Source organism: Pongo pygmaeus, chromosome 10 (assembly GCF_028885625.2).
Source record: "Pongo pygmaeus isolate AG05252 chromosome 10, NHGRI_mPonPyg2-v2.0_pri, whole genome shotgun sequence".
Lineage (NCBI taxonomy): Eukaryota > Metazoa > Chordata > Mammalia > Primates > Hominidae > Pongo > Pongo pygmaeus.
This window is the reverse complement of record NC_072383.2, coordinates 17,924,782-17,943,422: the sequence shown is the minus strand read 5'-3', so window position 1 is coordinate 17,943,422 and position 18,641 is coordinate 17,924,782.

The following is an 18,641-nucleotide window of genomic DNA, read 5'->3' as shown; positions in this document are numbered from 1 at the left end:
GATTAGAATTGTTGGGCAAGAAGGTATAAGAAGTGCTCCAGTGGGCCGGTCATGGTGGCTCACTCCTGTAATCCCAGCACTTTGGGAGGCCAAGGCAGGCAGATCACGAGGTCAGGAGATTGAGACCCTGGCTAACAAGATAAAACCCCATTTCTACTAAAAATACCATGTTTTATATTTTCTCTACCTATGCTCATGCATTTAAATGTCTTGTATTATGTAAAGTGTGCTTTTATTTAAAAAAAATTACAAATTGTAAAGTTATACTTTCACAATTGGCAGGTTTCATTTGAAAATAGTTCCTAGTTTATCAAGTGTCATAAAAATAGAAACAAACATTAATGGTAGCAAATCGGAAACAGTAACAAAGATGATAGATATTAATCCAATTCTATCAATAATCAAGTTTAATTTCAATTGCCTAAATGTACCAAATAAAAGATAGAGATTTTCAGAGTGGACAAAAAATGACACCCAACTATATGTTGTCTACAACAACCCACTCCATATATAAACATATATAAACAGACATATACAGTAAAAGTAAGTAAATGAAGAAATGCATAGCATACTAACACTAATCACAATAACGTGGAAATAGCTATATTAAGGAAGAAAAGTTGTCGGGGTAAAGAGGGGCATTGCATTCTGAAGAAGGGGTCAATTCTCCAAGAAGGCATAATAATACTTAATTTATATGTGCCTGAAAATAGAGCATCAAAATACATGAGGAAAAAAATGAACGGAATTGCAAGAAGTAAATAAATCCACTATGATAGTTAGAGACTTCAACATCCTTCTATTAGAAATAGAACAGCAGTTAGAAAATTAATAAGGACACAGTTGAACTCAATGATATCAATCAATTCAATAGAATTGATCACTATAGATCACTTCATCCAACAACAGCACAATACACATTATCAAATTCATGTGGAATATTCACCAAGGTAGACTACATTCTGAGACATAAAACACACCTTAACAAATTTTAAAAGGATAGAAATCAGAGCCTCAAGTGGTGGTGATGTCTGTAGTCCCAGCTACTTGGGTATCTGAGGCGGGAGCATCCTTTGAACCCAGGTGTTAGAGGCTTCAGTGAGCTATGATTACACCACTGCACTGCACTGCACCCAGGGTGACAGAGTAATGCCCAATCTCAAAATAAAGTAGTAAAATAAATCATACCATATATATTAGTCCGTTTTCACACTGCTGATAAGGCATATCCGAGACTGGGAAGAAAAAGAGGTTTAATTGGACTTACAGTTCCACATGACTGGAGAGGCTTCAGAATCATGGTGAGAGGTGAAAGGCACTTCTTACATGGCATCAGCAAGAGAAAAATGAGGAAGATGCAAAAGCAGAAACCCTTGATAAAACCATCAGATCTCATGAGACTTATTCACTATCATGAGAATAGCATGGGAAAGACCAGCCCCCATGATTCAATTACCTCCCCCTAGGTCCCTCCCACAATACATGGAAATTCTGGGAGATACAATTCAAGTTGAGATTTGGGTGGGGACACAGCCAAACCACATCATTCCATCCCTAGCCCCTCCAAATCTCATGTCCTCACATTTCAAAACCAATCATGCCTTCTCCACAGTCCCCCAAAGTCTTAACTCATTTCAGCATTAACCTGAAAGTCCAAAGAGTTCTCTGAGACAAGGCAAGTCCCTTTTGCCTATGAGCCTGTAAAACCAAAAACAAGCTAGTTACTTCCTAAATACAATGCGCGGTACAGGTATTGGGTTAATACAGCCATTCCAAATGGGAGAAATTGATCAAAACAAAGGGGTTACAGGGCCCACACAAATCCAAAATCCAGCAGCATAGTCAAATTTTAAAGCTCTAAAATGGTCTCCGTTGACTCCAGGTCTCACAACCAGGACATACTGATGCAAGAGGTGGGTTCCCATGGTCCTGGGACTCTGTGTGGGAGCTTGAACCCCACTTTTCACTTTTGCACTGCCTTGGCAGAGGTTCTCCATGAGCCCCTACGCCCCCCACCCCACCTCGCCACACCAAACTTTTGCCTGGGCATCCAGTTGTTTCCATACCTCTTCTGAAATCTAGGCAGAGGTTCCCAAACCTCAATTCTTGACTTCTGTGAACATGCAGGCTCAACACCACATGGAAGCTGCCAAGGCTTGGCACTTCCACCCTCTGAGGCCACGACCCAAGCTCTACATTGGCCCCTTTCAGCCATGGCTAGAACAGCTGGGACACAGGTTACAAAGTCCCTAGGCTGCACGCAGCACAGGGACCCTGGACACAGCCCATGAAACCACTTTTTCCACCTGGGCCTCTGGGCCTGTGATAGGAGGGGCTGCCATGAAGGTCTCTGGCATGGCCTGGAGACATTTTTCCCATGGTCTTTGGGATTAACATTACTCTCCTTGGTACTTAAGTTAATTTCTGCACCTGGCTTGAATTTTTCCCTAGAAAATGAGTTTTTCTTTTCTACTGCATTGTCAGGCTGCAAATTTTCTGAACTTTTATGTTCTGTTTCCCTTATAAAACTGAATGCCTTTAGCAGCAACCAAGTCACCTCTTGAATGCTTTCCTACTTAGAAATTTCTTCCGTCAAAAACCTTTAATCATCTCTCCCAAGTTCAAATTTCCACAAATTTCTAAGGCCAGGGCAAAGTGCTGCCAGTCTCTTTGCTAAAACATAACAAGAGTCACCTTTACTCCAGTTCCCAACAATTTCCTTATCTCTATCTGAGACTACCTCTGCCTGGATTTTATTGTTCATATCACTATCAGTGTTTTGGGAAAAGCCATTCAACAAGTCTCTAGGAAGTTCCAAACTTTCCCAGATTTTGCTGTCTTTTTCTGAGCCCTTCAAACTGTTCCAGCCTCTGCCTGTTACCTAGTTTCAAAGTCGATTCCACATTTTCAGGTATCTTTTTAGCCACATCCCACTCCTAGTACCAATTTACTGTATTAGTCTGTTTTCACACTGCTGAGAAAGACATACTCAAGACTGAGAAGTAAAAGAGATTTAGTTGGACTTACAGTTCCTCATGGCTGGGGAGGCCTTAGAATCATGGTGGGAGGCAAAAAGCACTTCTTTCATGGCGGCAGCAAGAGAAAAAAGCAAAAGTGAGAACCCCTAATAAAACCATCAGATCTTGTGAGATTTATTCTCTATCACAGGAATAGCATGAGAAAGACTGGCCCTCATGATTCAATTACCTCCCCCAGGTCCCTCCCACAACATGTGAGAATTTTAGGAGATACAATTCAAGTTGAGATTTGGGTGAGGACAAACCCAAACCATATTACCATGGATGCATTCATACCACAATGGATTAAAATTAGAAATCAGTGATAGACAACTGAAAAATTCCCACATACACGAAGAATGAATAACATACTTCAAGATAAAACATGGGTCAAGAAATAATATCAAATTTAAAAATATTTTAAACTTAATAAAAATATAGTTTATGAAAGTTTATAGAATGCAGTGAAAGCAGGTCTGAGAGAAATTTATGAGATTGAATAGATATATATTTTTGTTGTTGTTGTTGTTATATTTTGTTTTCGTTTTTGTTTTGAGATAGACTCTTGCTCTGTCACCCAGGCTGGAGTGCAATGGCACAATCTTGGCTCACTGCAACCTCTGCCTCCTGGGTTCAAGCAATTTTCCTGCCTCAGTCTCCCAAGTAGCTGGGATTACAGGAACGCACCACCACGCCTTGTTATTTTTTGTATTTTTAATAGAGATGAGGTTTTGCCATGTTGGCCAAGCTGGTCTCGAACACCTCACCTCAGGTGATCCACCGGCCTTGGCCTCCCAAAGTGCTAGGATTACAGGCGTGAGCCACCATGCCCGGAAAAATGGATATATTTGAATAGAAGAAAGGTCTAAAATAAATAATATAAGATTCTACTTCAGAAAACTAAAAAAAGGAAAAATTAAATTTAAAAAAAGCAAAATAAAAGAAATAATAAAAGTTGGAACAAAAATTAATGAAAAGCAAAACAGAAAATCAATAGAAAAAAATGAAACTAATAGTTGATTCTTTGAAAAATCAATAAAATTAATAAACCTCTAATCAGGCTAAGGATTAAAAAGAAGACACAAATTACTAATAACAGAAATGACAGAGCCTATGGATGTTAACTGGATAACGAAAGAATACTATCAATAACTATGCACACAAATTTGATAACCTAGATAAAATGGATCAATTTCTTGACATTTGGGAAAAGGCAAAATTATGGAGACTGAAAAAAGATCAGTGGAGGAGGAATAGGTGAATAAATAGGAGGAGGACAATATTTTGTAGGCAATGTACATACTCAATATGACAATATAATGGGGATATATATCATTATACATTTTTCAAACCCATAGAAATACAACAACAAGAATGGATCCTAATATAAACTGTGAACTTTGGGTGATAATGCTGTGTCCGCGCATGTTTATTAATTGTAAGAAATATACAACTTTGGTGGAAGATGTTTATAATTGGTGAGGCTATACATGAGTAAGGGAAGTGGGTATATGGAAAATCTCTGTATCTTCCTCTCAATTTTAAAAAGAAGTATAACTTCTCTTTAAAAAGTCATTAAAAGCCAATTGAGGCATTTAAATTAAGTTTTAAAAAAATTCAGGCAAGAATAAACAAGTGGAAAAATAAGAAGGAACATACAGAAAGCAAATAAAATGTCAGACAAATTCTACCACGTACAATTTACATTAAATGACAGTGGACCAAATTTTCCTGTTAAAATATAGAGATTGACAGAATAGATAAAACACAGAAGCCAAAAGTAGACTCTTGAAAAAGGTTAACAAAACTGACAAAACTCAAATTAAACAGAAAGAGATTACAAACTACCAATATCAGTTATGAAATACCAGTTCTTACCAACATCAAAAATGTAAGAGACTATAATGAACATCTGTCAACAAATTTGACAACTTAAAAAAATTAAGAATTTTTCCTCAAAACTTTTCCTAATATGTCAGAAAATAAAGCAAAAACTACATAGTAATATATCTATTAAAGGGTTTAAAATAAAAATCAAGAACCTTTACATAATACTCCAGGTCAAGATGGTTTTACAACTCAATTATGTCAAGTATTTAAATAAAAATGAAACCAATTCTCCACACCTCTTCCCGAAAGTAGAAGAGACAGAACAGAGCTAGATTTACCAAGGTAATCAAACATTATAAAGATATTACTGGATTAATAATTTCAAACTCTGGATGATGTTAACTCACCAGAATGAATTTACTTAGAACTTCCCAACACACATTCAAAATTAGGTTTTCAGGCTGATTCTTACGATGCCACTGATACACCAAGTGGGGACTGATACAGCTTGTGTCTGTGTCTGGACCCAAATATCTGTTCAATTTTAATCCCAATGTTAGAGGTGGGGCCCTCACACAGGGGCCCCACTGGGGCACTGCCTACTGGAGTTATGAGAAGAGGACCACTGTCCTACAGGCCTCAGAATGGTAGAGCCACCGACAGCTTGCACCATGTACCTGAAAAGCTGCAGGCACTCAAAGTCATTCCTGGAGAGCAGACTTGGGGACTGAACCCTGGAAAGCCACAGTGGCAGAACTGCCCAAGGCCTTCTGAGCCCATCCCTTACACCAGTGTTCCCTTTATGTGAGACATGGAATCAGTGGAGATTATTTTGGAGCTTTAAGATTTAATGAGTGCCCTGCTGGGTTTAGGAGTTGAGTAGAGACTGTATCTCCCTTCTTTTGGCCGATTTCTCCCTTTTGGAATGGGAGTATTTACCCAATGCCTGTACCTCCATTGTGTCTTGGGAATAACTAACTGTTTTTTTTTTTTTTTTTTTTATGTTACAGGCTCACAGGTGGAAGAGACCTGCATTGCCTCCAATGAGACTTTGGATTTTGGACATTTGAGTTAATGGTGGAGTGAGTTAAGATTTTGGGGACTGTTGGGAAGGCATGATTGTATTCTGCAGTTTGAAAAGGACATGAGATTTGGAAAGGGCTGGGGTGGAAGGATATGGTTTGAATCTGTGTCCCCACCCAAATTTTTTTTTTTTTTTTTTTTTTTTTTGAGATAGAGTCTTGCTCTGTCGCCCAGGCTGGAGTGCAGTGGTGCCATTTCACGCCATTCTCCTGCCTCAGCCTCCCCAATAGCTGGGACTACAGGCGCCCCCCACCACGCCTGGCTAATTCTTTGGATTTTTAGTAGAGACGGGGTTTCACCATGTTTGCCAGGGTGGTCTCGATCTCCTGACCTCGTGATCCACCTGCCTTCGCCTCCCAAAGTGCTGGGATTACAGGCATGAGCCACCATGCCCAGCCCCCACCCAAATTTTATGTTCAATTGTAATCCCCATGTTGGAGATGGGGCCTGGTGGGAGGTGAATTAAATCATGGGGGCAGTTTCTCATGAATGGTTTAGCATCATCCCCCTGGCACTGTTCTCATAATAGTAACTGAATGAATTATTATGATATATAGTTGTTTAAAAGTGCATAGCACCTCCCCCCTCTCTCTTTCTCTTGCTCTGGCCACATGAGATGTGCCTGTTTCCCCTTTCCCTTCTGCCATGATTGTAATTTTCCTGAGGCCTTCCCAAAAGCAGAAACGGCCATGCTTCCTGTAGAGCCTATAGAACCACAAGCCAATTAAATCTCTTTTCTTCAAAAATTACCCAGTCTTAAGTATTCATTTATAGCAGTGGAAGAATGGACTAATCCAGAGATGAAAAGTTTTATTATTCACATAATGAAGCGTTCTATAGGAGTGCAGAGCAGTTGGTCCAAAAATGAATTGAGAGAGCCAGGAAAGCTGACTAGCTTAGCTCATATGTTGGTACATTGATTATGTTGGTTATGAATTAGGTCTGGGATAATGTTTCCCGAGCATGGGTTTGGGTTTGTGTGGCTTGAACTTTCTATCAACTACAAAGGAGGGAACACTGACATTCCTATCAGCTTGATGGGGGCCAGAAGACAAAGGAGGTGTGGTGGGACTTGAATGCTATCAGGAATCAAACATTAAACAACAGTGACATTCTTCTGGTTTTGTTTTGTTTTGTTTTTAATATTCTATTTTTTTTGAAGTAATACCGCTTAACATAAAATGTATCCTTTTAATAGATTTTTTTTTTTAAAGACAGAGTCTTGCTCTGTTGCCCAGGCTGGAATGCAGTGGTGCAATCTTGGCCCACTGCAGCCTCCACCTCCCAGATTCAAGTGATTCTCCTTCCTCAGCCTCCTAAGTAGCTGGGACTACAGGCATGCGCCACCATACCTGGATACTTTTTTTTTTTTTGTATTTTTTGGTAGAGTTGGGGTTTCATCATGTTGGCCAGGCTGGTCTCAAACTCCTGACCTCAAGTGATCCACCCACCTCTGCCTCCAAAGTGCTGGGATTACAGGCATAAGCTACCATGCCAGGCCTTTTAATATATTTTTAAGTGTACAATATAATACTGATAACTTTAGGTACAATGTTGTGCAGCAGATTTCTAAAACTTAATTATCTTGCATGATATAAAACTTTATACCTATTGATTAGCAACTCTCCATTACCTTCTTTTCCATGCATCAACCATTATTCTGCTCTCTGGTTCTATAAGTTTGATTATTTTAGATACCTCATATAAGTGGAATTATGCAGTATTTGTTCTTCTGTGACTGGCTTATTTCACTTAGTATAATGACCTTAAGTTTCATCCATGTTGTTGCATATTGCAGGATTTCCTTCTTTTTCTTCTTTGTACTAGTTGAATGGAGAAAAAATTTATATATATATATAGAGAGAGAGAGAGAGAGAAAGTTAAAATCATGTAATATATATTACATATGAAAGTATATAAATGTATGTATTATATATTATATATGTAATATATAATACATATTATCTACATATATAATATATACTAATATAAATAAAATATATGTAATATAATATATACTTCCTTATATAAAAAGTATTATATAATACATATTACATATAATAGTATATTATATATATACTGTATGTACTCCTATATTATATATACTAATACTATATTACATGTAATAATATATATAATTATTTATTTATATTATATATAACATATATTATATATTATATATAAAATATGTTATTTATATGTATATATTATGTAATACATAATTTATGTGTATTATATGACATATATAATACATATATTTATAATTTTAAATATTAATTATTATGAATATGTAATTATAATTAAAGACATATAATTATTTATAATTTTATTTATCCCTTCATCCATTCATGGACAATTAGGTTGCTTTTATATCAGGTCCATTGTGAATGCTACAATGAATGTGGGTGTGCTAATATCTCTTTAATATCCTAATTTTAGCTTTTGTGGATAAATATCCAGAAGTAGGATTGATGAATTTATAGTGATGTATTCTTAAGTTTTTGAGGAACTTCTGTACTGTTATTCACAGTGGCAGCATCATTTTGCTTCCCTAATAATGTATAAGGTTTTCAGTGTTCCCACATTCTTACCAGCTCTTGTTTCTTCTTTTGTTTTGAGAATAGCCATTTGAACAGGTGTGAAGTGTTACTTTATTGAGGTTTTTATTTGCATTTCTTCATTACTAGTGGTGTTGAACACCTTTTCATATACCTGCTGATCACTGTATGTCTTCTTTTGTTAAGTATTTATTCAAGTCCTTTACTCGTTTTCAACTGGTTGCTAAATTTTGTTTTCTTTTTTTTTTTTTTTTGCTATTGAGCTCTGAGTTTCTTATATATTTTAGAAATTAAATTAGCCCTTTATCTGATATATGGTTTACAAATATTTTCTCCAATTCCATGAGTTGCATTTTTACTCTGTTGATTGTTTTCTTTGCTGTGTTTGATGTAGTAAACTTGCTTATTTTTGCTTTTATAGTCTATGCTTTTGGTGTTACATATATTAAATGATTGCCAAGACCAGTTTCATGAGGGGTTTTCTCCTTAGTTTTTTATATGGTTTGGCTTTGTGTCCCCATCCAAATCTCATCTTGAATCGTAATCCCATAATCCTCACATGTTGAGAGGGTCCCGGTGGGAGGTGATTGAATAATGAGGGCTGTTCCCCCCCATGTTGTTCTCATGATAGAGAGTTCTCACAAGATCTATGGTTTTATAAGGGGCTTATCCCTTCACTAGGCACTCATTCTCTCTTGCCACCCTATGAAGAGGTGCCTTCCACCATGATTTTGAGTTTCTTGAGGCCTCCCCAGCCATGTGGAACTGTGATTTGATTAAACCACTTTAATTTATAAATTACCCAGTCTCAGGTATATCCTTATAGCAGCGTGAAAAAGGACTAATACAGTTTTCGTCCAGAAGATTTGTAGAGTTGAAGCTTACATTTAAATCTAACTCATTTTGAGTTAATTTTTTATGTGGTGTAGGATAAAGAATCAGTTTCATTCTTTTATATGTGAATATTCAGTTTTCTCAACATCATTTGTTGAAGACAGTCTTTCTTTCCCTATTGTGTATTTTTGGCTCCCTTGTGAAGTGGTATTTATCTTTGGGATGCAAGGATGTTTTAACAAGAGAAAATCAATTAATGTGACAAACCACATTAAGAATGAAGGATACAAATCACATGATCATCTCAATAAATGGAGAAAAATAGTTAGATAAAATCCAATACCCTTTTATAATAAAACTCTCAACAAACTAGGAAAAGCAAAAAATTTTCTCACAATAATAAAGGCTATATATAAAAAGCCCATAGCTAGTATCATACTCAGTGAAAATCTAAAAGTTTTCCTTGATGACCAAGAGCAAGCCAAGAATATCCACTCTTGCTACTTGTATTCAACATAGTTCTGGAAGTCTGAGCCAGAGCAATTAGGCAAGAAAAAGAAATAAAGACATCCAAATTGGAATGAAAGATGTAAAATTGTTCCTGTTTACAGATGACATGATCTTATATGTAGAAAACCTTATAGATTCCACAAAAATATTTTTAGCATTAATAAATTCAGAAAAGTAGCAGGACACAAAATCAACATGCAAAAATAAGTTGGGTAGGAAAATATAAATTAAAACCACAATGAGCTATTACCTCACATTTGTCAGAATGGCTATTATCAAAACAATGAAAAATAACAAGAGTTGGCCAAGATGTGGAGAAAACAGTGTTGCTGAGAACACAAATTGGTACACCCACTAGGAAAACTGTATGGATATTCCTCAAAAAACTAAAAATAGAATTACCATATGATCTGGCAATCACACTTCTTGGTATTTACCCAGGAGATCTGATATAAGTATGTTGAAAAAATGTCTGGACTCTTATGTTTATTGCAGCAGTATTCAAAATAGCAAGGTTATGAAACAAACTTGTGTGCATGAACAGATGAATGAATACAGAAAATACACATACACAATGAAATACTATTGAGTCTTAAAAGAAGTTGTCATTTGCAACAACATGGATGGAATTGGAGGCCATTATGCTAAGTGAAATGATGGCCAAAGGGTATAAAGCCTCAATTAAACAGAAATAATATTTTAAAAATTACTTTGAGATACATTGCACAGTGTGTTTTTGGTTTTTGTTTATTTGTTTGTTTGTTGAGACAGAGTCTCACTCTGTCATCCAAGCTGGAGTGCAGTGGCACAATCTCAGCTCACTGCAACCTCCACCTCCTGGGTTCAAGTGATTCTCCTGCCTCAGCCTCCCAAGAGGCTGGGACTACAGGCCCCCACTACCATGCTGAACTAATTTTTGTATTTTTAGTAGAGACAGGGTTTTGCCCTGCTGGCCAGGCTGGTCTCAAAATGCTGGCTTCAAGTAATCCACCTGTCTCAACCTCCCAAAATGCTGGGATTACAGGTATGAGACACTGTGCCTGGCAGTGTGTTGAACATAGTAAATAGTAACTTACTATTTACCATATTCACAAAATGAATTTTATTTCAAAATCACTAATTCATAAAGTGAATTTTAAATGTTCTCACCACAAAAAAAATCAGCATATGAGGTGATGGGTATGTTAACTAGCTTGATTTAATTATTCTACATTGTATTAATAAATCCTAACATGACTCTGTATCCCATAAATATGTGCAACTATAATTTATCAGTCTACAATTTTAAAAATTAAATAATTAGAATACATTGGTGTGAAGCAAAAAGAATAATGAACCACTTTACACATGAGAAATTCCTTAAGAAGTACACTTATGAAACACTTTTATAAAACCAATGCAAACAAATTTAAAATCCTAATAATCTTTCATCCATTTAAAAATTAATATATTTAAAAAATACTTTTCACAAAGGAAATTTTGGGCTTATCAACAAAGCTAGTACTTGAATTCTTCCAAATGTTTAACTTAAATCTTTGTAAATTCCTTCAGAGAATACAAAAAGAGAAAATCATTCCAATTCATTTTATAAGATCAAAATAACCCTGATAAAATTTGTCAAAATAATTACAAAAAATAAATATACAAACCACTGCTAAAAGATATATTTGCTATCTAATTCTATATATTTAAAAAAGGTCAGAACCAATTTGGGCTTATTTTGGGAACACAAGGATATTTTAACATTTGAATTATGTCTATGTGATTTGCCACTTATTACAGAAAAAAATTAGAAAAAATATATGACATCTTAATAGGTTTAGTAAAAGCTTTTGATGAAGTTTAATAATTGTTAATGGTAAAAATTCATAGCAAAGATGTAATAAAAGAAGTTTCCTTAATTCCATGCAGTATACCAAAAGCACACACACACACAGAATATCCCCAAAATTATGATACTTAATGGTAAATGTTGGAAGCAACTCCCATAAAATAATGAACAAGACAAAAATGTCCACTGTCATCAATTTTGTTGTACTGGAGTTTTAGCTATTTCAAAAAGCAAGAAAATAAAGTGGAACTATTGAAGATAAAGAAATAAATCTGTCTTTATTTGCAGATGACAAATGAACATGTTGTGAATACTCAAATATATTTATATATACTATTACTTTGAATAAGTCAATTTTATAAACTTGCTAATACAAGTCAGTCCATATACACACACACACACTCACACTCACAGTTAATTTTAATATTCTGGAAGAAAATTTTTAAGATGAACATGATTTTCAATAACCTAAAAATTAAATACTTTAAAATAACATTAACAGAATATGTGCAACATCTCTACGTAGAAAACTATGGAATATTGTTTACAGCAGTGAAAGTAAACCTAAGCAAGGAAAGGCTATACCATGTCAATTCTCTCCAAATTAATCTACAGTTTCAACATAACCACAATCAATATTCGGATGGTTTTATTTTGGTGAAAATTGAAGAACTGAGGTTCAATAGTAGCCAAGACCATCTTGAGTAAGAATAATAAAGCAACAATAATTCTTTACTAGATAGCATGACTTGTTCTAAAACTGTGATAATTAAACTATGATAATTCTTATATTGATGCAGATAGACAAATAAATTAATAGACTGGAATAAATAGCCCAGTAACAGACATGCATACACGAAGACAGTTTATTTGTTAAAAAAAAAAGTGACAATAGAGAAGAGTGAGGTAAATTGGATATCTATGTGGAAGCAAAGAAGAAAAATGGACTTCAACCACGTTCCATATGTAGAAATCAATTTTGTTTGGATTATATATGTATATATGTAAAAAGTTAAGCAATATAATTTTATAGGGTATAACAGAATATGTTAAACATTGGCATGAAAGTAAATTGCTTAAATAAGGCACAAACTACAGCATTAGGAATAAAAATACCAGTAATTTCAAATACATCAAAATTGTAATTTTTTCCCTTGCAAATATCATCTATGAGAGAATGAAAATACAAACTGCAGAGTGGGAGAAAATATCTGTAATACAACATACATAAGCCACAAAAGTTTTTGTGTTCAGAATTTATAAAAATTTCTATAACTTAATAGGACAGACAGAAAAAGCTAAAGAGAAAATAGTGCCAAAACATGAAAAGCAATTTACAAAACTGGATATCTAAAAGGCCAATGAACAAAGAACAAATGTATGCAATCTCATAGTAATCAGAAAAGTACAAATTAAAACCACATTAGATACCATTATACAGCCACTAATGATAAGGCTGACAAGGATTTAAGGGAACTAGAATTCCCAAAAAGTGCCTGTATCATAGTGAAATGTGGCATGTCCACTTGGAAAATTCTTTGACATTGTCTACCAAATTTGAATGTATGCATATTCTATGACTCAGAAATTTCCCTCCTCATTGTATAACTAATAGAATGCATGAGCAACAACAGGCATGTAAAAGGAATTGTAGCAGCATTAATTATAATATTCAAAAATTGAAAACAACTCAAATATCCATTAGCAACTGAATGCACAAATAAGTTTTGGCTTATTCATACAACGGAATGCTAAACAGCAATGAAAATGAAGGAATGCCATACCACGAACATGTCTCACAAATGTAGTGTTGATGAAAAAATGAAAAATAAAAAGTGTGGGCACAGATAGTACATATCATATATCCCTTTTATAAAAAGTAAAAAAAAAAATACATATAGGCACTTAGACTCTTGCTATAAGGGAAAGTGTATTGATTGGGAGGGGTAAGGAAGAGTATTGTAGGTGTTGTTAATGTTCTATTTCTTCACCTGGGTGGTGGTTTCTTGAGTGGGCTCCCTTTGTGAGGAGTCATTGTGCTGTACTTATGATTTGTACATTTTGTTGTATATATATTTCAAGAAATAGTTTTGTATTGTTTTTGTAGAGAAGAGGTCTCGCTATGTTGCCCAAGCTGGATTTGAACTCCTGGCTCAAGCAATCCTCCTGCATCAGCCTGCTAAGCAGCTAATGCACCTGGCCAAAATAGTTTAATTTTCCTTGAAGTATGGGGAATCTGTGATACTTAATGAAATATAAGTATTGAAAAGATATTAAAGGCAGGTTATTAATTCTTGGTATATCTGGAACAAATTCAAACAGGTAAGTCTTTATTTGAATTTGAGAAATGGATGATAATTCGCCAGGTAAACTTGCTGGAAGAACTTTCCAAGGAAAAGTTAATATTTATTTTCATATTCATGTTGAATAAATATGTGTAAAAGTCTTTTTCTGAAAACCAAGTTTTACTCAAAATTAGTTTAAGTAATTTAAAAAGTAAGCTCTTATATAGTCCAAATCAAATCTACTTCATAAATGATAAATTCTGTTTTAGTAGAGTGAATTTAGTGAAGATATTTCTAGTCTTAAACTTGGAACAAATTTCATTATGTCGTCCAGAGCCACATAGTATGACAAGATGCAATGTTTATTTAAAAATAATAGACAAATGAATTATTCCTTGAAATCTGCCAATAATTTAGAATTTTTAAAAAAATATTGTCATCTGCAATGCCTTAGAGAGAATAATAATAACGCATGCCTTTTTAAAAGTACAAATTCCTCTATTGATTATGAATCATATTCCTTCCATTTCACTCAAAATTTAGAAATTATAGTAATAACTTATATAATGTTGATTATCTTGAACTCTTCTAAAATGGGTATCTTAAAACATTAGTATTATACAAAGTTATTTCAGATAGTATACTCATTGGAGATTATAAATTTAATAAAATTTTCTTAAAAAAAAACCCACAATTTTTAGAGTCTAATTTTTTTTTTTTTTTGAGACAGGGTCTCACCTTGTCACCCAGACTGGAATGCAATGGCATGATCTCAGCTCACCCCAACCTCCGCCTCCCAGGCTCAAGAAATTCTCTTGCCTCAGCCTCCTGAGTAGCTGGGATTACAGGAACACCAGGCTAATTTTTGTATTTTTAGTAGACACAGGGTTTCACCATGTTGGCCAGGCTAGTCTTGAACTCCTGACCTCAAATGATCCACTCATCTCAGCCTCCCAAAGTTCTGGCCAGGTGCTGTGGCTCATGCCTGTAGTCCCACCCAGCACATTCGAGTCTGACTTTTAAGAGAGATTAGGTCTTTGTTTTGAATTATGACAGACTCTTACTAAATTAATTGTTCCCTCTAACAAGAATAATCTCTTTGAAGTCATGACCTGAAAGGCTTCAGTATGAGAGGCTTATTTAGAAAGAATAAGTTTTACTAAAGCAGAATTATAGCCTATGTTATTTAATTTATGTATACGTGAAAATCATGTTTTATATTTGGGATGATTTTTGATTTTTGGAGTCATTTGTTTCCAGAGATAAGATATGCATGTCCAAGAATATTTTATTTATACTGGAAAACATCTGATTTATTTTTCAATAACAGTAATAGCAGGCTCCTAAAACATCAGTGGCAAAGCAAAGGCACTCTGTTTTCATGACTGTGATATCTACCCTTATCTCAATTATTATTACATTATCATATTTACATGGTCATTAACTACAAAATGCTGATATGTTGGTAAAAAAAATGAGCATTAAAATTAAAAGATGATAAAATAATTCCTTTTTTATATTTAGTAACAGCTTTCTTTGGTAAATATCATTTTTCACTTTTAATTATATCTTAACAAGTAGTGATTCTGATGTGTAACTCCTTTTGGAAAATAAATGACTTAAATTGACCTACTTTAATTTTATTCATTATCTCTAACTGTTATTAAAACCTGTATTTGACATATGCGAATATTATTTGATCTTTTCAAACCACATTCATTCTCATTAAGAAAGCCCCAAGACATTTTCTTTCAGAATATTTTTCAAATATTCTGAGATTTTACTGGTTATGTGAAATGTGACAGCACTTTCAAGTTCTTTATTATGGTTTCCTTCTACAGCAAGAAGCAATTATTCCACATATATTAGTGCCTGGTTTAGAACTTAATATTTAAGCAATTAGTATCTGTATCTATAAATTAATACATTTATATTCCTTACATAGTTTTAATCATACAAAATGAGTAGAAACTGTCTTTTGGGTGCATTAGTCTTAAAGGTAAAAACTGTTTATTTGACGTTAAAGCTCAATTAAACTTCAGTTTTGGAAAAGTGAACGTAAATTTTTGACACTCTTCTGGCTGATTCTATTTCTAGTTCTTCATGAAAGAGGACAACGAAAGAAACATTCATATTACCTTTCAAAGGAAAAATGTCTATTTTAGACAAATTGTACTTGTTTTCATATTTTTATACCCAGTAATTGCTGACAAAGATGTTCACATAATGACACTTAATCTACTAAAATTATTTGAACTTTAGTATAAGCCCTTTAACTTTGAATTAAATAATATATTCAGCTGTTAAAAATATTTTTAAGCACTGACAAATATATTTATATCTATCAGTATAGACAGATTTATACACTTGTGATTATGCTGTGATTAATATACAGGTTATCATTTCAAAATGAATTTGTCTGATCTCTTAGCAAGATAAAGTACTTGTGCTATGCCTTGAGCTATCTGTATTATTTGAAAGGTATATGCTTTTCAATTTTAAGTCTATGAAATAGCTTTTGTGGAAATTTAAATTAATTTATTTATATTGTTTTCTATTAGATTGGCTGAAATGAGTAGTACGATTGCATTTTACTGGCTCAAATTCATTATTTCTATGTGCTGTTTATTATCAATTGGGTAGATCCACTTACCAGTGTCATATAAATGAAAGTATGCAAGCTGGTGATTAAAGTCTGATGGCTAGACAAGGATAAGGCCCATGCTGGAAAGCAATTCTTCCATATTTTTGCCAAAATAAGATTTTGCCCATAGGACAGACTGTCAGAGGTCTGCTACAGTGATCTGATGGTGCTGTTCAGACCCACTGTGGAAAGCAATACTGCTCTTTGGGGAAAAATAAATTTTTCCAGCCCATACAACCTCCCAAGGAAAACCGAGGAATCTGAAACTAAAACAGATACGTTCTAGGAAAACAGATGACTCTGAAACAAAACTTCACTGAATTAAAAAAAAAGAAAATGCAAGCCTAGAGCGGTGGCTGATGCCTATAATCCCAGCACTTTGGAAGGCCGAGGTGGGTGGATCACTAGAGGCGGGGAGTTCAAGGCCAGCCTGGGATGGTGAAACCCCATCTCTACAAAAAAAGCCCCCCAAAATTAGCCAGGCATGGTCGTACATGCCTGTAGTCCCAGCTACTCTGGAGGCAGAGGTGGGAGGATAGCTTGAGTCTGGGAGATCAAGGCTGCCGTGGGCAGAGATGTCCCACTGCACTCCAGCCTGGGTGACAGAGTGAGACCCTGTCTCAAAAAAAGAAAAAAAAATCATTGATACTCTAACCTCTTAAAGCCTCTACTCCGATTGGTAGATCACAGTGATACTTTGGGTCTACAGAATCAATGTCTAGTCATCCCCGAGAATTATTATTTTTCTTATAGAGATAGTTGGGAGGATAATTAACAGTACAAATTTTTGGAAGAACTGCAAGGGCCTTACTCAAAGGTACATGGCACTTCTCATATTGAAGGGGTTCTGGGTCTGTGAACTGGAGCTCTCCTCACATTTATTTACTGCAACAATAGTAAATAGTCCCTCTCAAAATGAGTGAACAAATCTTACATGATCAATTATCTGTAGCATTCCAATCTCCCTAAATCTGTTGATAACCTTCCTTTGTAGTAGAAAAAGAAAGTTTAGGCATTTTATCTTCATATGGGGTAGGCTATTGTTTGGTTCATATTTCAGTTAAGCAAACTATAAGAGACATTCCTAGCCCATCAAGTGAAACACTGAATCTCTGCTGCAGAGGGCTAATATCAATAAATCTAGCTCCATCCAACTTAATATATTTTTCTACCTTAACCCTACAATTATAAAATCCATTCCACAGATTCCTCAGTATTCTGCCTACATAAATTAGCTAAATCACGCAAATGTTTAGGTGTATATCACATCTTATCAAAGGTCTCACTTTATATTTCACAATTTAGGACTTGCTGAAATTTGAGTCTTTGTATAGTGCAAACTAAGGGTCAGTGAACTATATAGTACATGTGGTGAAAACTTGTTTTTATAAATAAATTTCTATTGGAATACACTCAAATCCATTAGTTTATATATTATCTATGGTTGCTTTTGCACTACAACAACAGAGATGAGCAATTATGGCAGAAATCATATGACTTTCAAGACAAACATAGTTATTAAATGTCCCTTTAAGAACACTTAAAGGGCTTAGAAGTTGTCTTTCCAGTCTTTATAACAAAAACAGATGGACAAATTGAAAATCAATAACTTTTCTTGTACACATCGGAGAACAGTGGTTGCATAGCATAACAACACTACAAAATCAGGAGAGATAGGCATGTCCTAAAAGAAATAGCCAAGATATGGTTACCTAAAGCATGAGCCACTGGAACCATAAACTGATAAGAATACTTAAATAATAATTGGTAAGAATTAATGAAGTTTTAGGGTAAACTAAGAGTGAGAACATCTTGAAGGAAGGGGCAGAATTTTATGAGGCTCAATGCTTTCCTGAGCTTTCCCTTCAGAAACCCCATCAGGTTCTCATGGTAAAAATCCAGAAAAATAATTTATAGTTCTGGCAAGGGAAGAAGAAGAGTAGACCTTATGAAATATGCACTCAGATAAGTTTTTATAATAAAAACTTCATCTCCAGAAGAAAATATGTTGCCAGAACTTTTCACATTGTATGTAGGGGATTACACCCA